Below are 2,480 nucleotides of genomic sequence, written 5' to 3'. Positions count from 1 at the left end.
TACAGATGGTTGTGAGCCACCATGCGGTTGCTGGGAATTGAACTCAGGACCTTTGGAAGAGCAGGCAATGCTCTTAACCACTGAGCCATCTCTCCAGCCCCCTAGAAAAATTTTTTATAATTTATTTTTAGTTTATATTTACTTGCTTTTTCACTTTTTTCTATTTTTTCAGACAGGGTTTCTCTGAGTAATTATCCTTGCTGTCCTGGAATTCACTCTGTGGTGAGTGGCGCATGCCTTTAATCCCAGCACTTGGGAGGCAGAGGCAGGCGGATCTCTGTGAGTTCTAGACCAGCCTGCTCTACAAAAGCTAGTTCCAGGACAGGCTCCAAAACCACAAAGAAACCCTGTCTCGAAAAACCGCCATTTATGTTTATTTATACAACTATTTTATTTTATTATTATTATGTTAAAAGCTTATTAATTAATTAATTAATTTATTTATTTATTTAACTGAGGGTCTGGCTAATCTCAGACCAAGCTCCAGGCTTAACTAAGGATGACCTTGAGCTCCCTATATTCCTACCTACCTCTCCCCCAGGTCTTCCTCAGTCCCATCCTTCTACCTGACCCTAGTGCCAGGAGGAGAGGTGTTTGTCACTATACTTGGCTAAAAGTTAAATTGCTTAAGTCAGTACAACTGTCTATGAGTGAATAAAGTAAGACAAGTGAAAGTGTAAGTCAGAAATTCATTGAGTGGGTTTTGTTTGTCTCAAAGTAAAATACAGGAAAAAAGTTAGACTCAGGAATGGGAATTCTACTTTCCAACTTAATGTCTAAGTCAAACATGGGCACGCGCACACGTTCCCTCTCTCTGGCTCCATAATGCTGAATTCTGTTTACAATTTAAGCATGTGGGAATAATAGAGACTAATCAAGATGATATTACTAGCAATCAGAATTGAGCAATTGTGGGCTAGGGAGATGGCTCAGTGGTGAAGAGCATTTCCTGCTCTGGGGAGGATCTGGATTTGGTTCCTAGCACCAAGTAAGACAAATCACATTCAGTAACTCTAGTTTCCCAGTTCCGGGGGATTCGACTCTTCTGGCCCTGAGGTCACTACATTCACAGGCATGTACACACAAACAAATAATTGTTTTTTCTGAGGTAGAGTCATACTATGTAGTCCTGGCTGGTCTTAACTTGGTAGGTAGACCAGAATGGCCTCAAACTCATACACATGTACCTCTCATGTCACATTTTAAATAAAAAACTATAAACTTTACATACCTATTATCAGATAAATGGATACTACAAAATGCTGTATACACCTTCCCAAAGCACACACTCATGTGGAATATTATTCAGTCATAAAAAGGAAAGACATTCTTTTTTTTTTAAGATTTATTTATTATGTATACAACATTCTGCCTCCACGCATGCCCACATGCCAGAGAGTGGTGCCAGATCTCATTACAGATGGTTGTGAGCCACCACGTGTGTGCTGGGAATTGAACTCAAGACCTCTGGAAGAGCAGCCAGTGCTCTCAACCACTAAGCCATCTCTCCAGCCAGTTTTTTTTTTTTTTTTGAGACAGGGTTTCTCTATAGCTTTGGAGCCTGTCCTGGAACTAGCTCTTGTAGACCAGGCGGGCGTCAAACTCACAGAGATCTGCCTCCCTCTGCCTCCTGAGTGCTGGGATTAAAGGCATGCGCCACCACCGCCCAGCTCAATCTTTTGTCTTTAAAAAAAAGATATATTTATGAATTTGTGGTGGCATATGCTTTTAATCCCAGCATGATCGGGAGACAGAGACAGGAGGATCTCTGTGAATTCCAGTGAGGCCAGCCTGGTCTACAGAGTAAGTTCCAGGACAGCCAGGGTGGTACACAGAGAAACCCTGTATCAAAAACAGAACCAAAGGAAAAATATCTTATTTACGTGTGTGAGTGTTTTGCCTGAAGGAGGTTGAAGAGGGGTCGGACCCTCAGGAACTGGAGTTAAGGATGATTGAGCTGCCATGCGAATGTTCAGAATCGAACTCTGGTCCTCTGTAAGAGCAGAATATGCATGCTCTTATCAGCTGAGTCATCTCTCCAGCTTCAAGGAACTTATTTAATGGGCATGGAGTTTCAGTTTTACAAGATGGGTTCCAGAGATGCACTGGATTATAGCTGTACGACAGTGGGCGTGTCCTAATACCCTGAACTATGTGCTCCAAATGGTTATTACAAGTAGAAGCTGGGTATAATGGTGCATGTCTGAAATGACAGTATTTGTGAGGTAGAGGCAGGGGGATGGCAACAAGTTGGAATCCAGCCTTGGCTACATAGTAAATAATACCAGGCCAATCAGGGTCACATAGTAAGACCCTGTCTCAAACTAACAAAACAAAAACAAACAAAAAACAGGTTAAGATGGTAAATATTACATTTAAAAATTTCCTTGTGGCCGGGCGATGGTGGCGCACGCCTTTAATCCCAGCACTCGGGAGGCAGAGGCAGGCGGATCTCTGTGAGTTCGAGACCAGCCTGGTCT

Source organism: Microtus ochrogaster, chromosome 7, assembly GCF_000317375.1.
Source record: "Microtus ochrogaster isolate Prairie Vole_2 chromosome 7, MicOch1.0, whole genome shotgun sequence".
Classification (NCBI taxonomy): Eukaryota; Metazoa; Chordata; class Mammalia; order Rodentia; family Cricetidae; genus Microtus; species Microtus ochrogaster.
The sequence above is the reverse complement of the archived record's forward strand: the minus strand, read 5'-3'. Positions refer to the sequence as shown.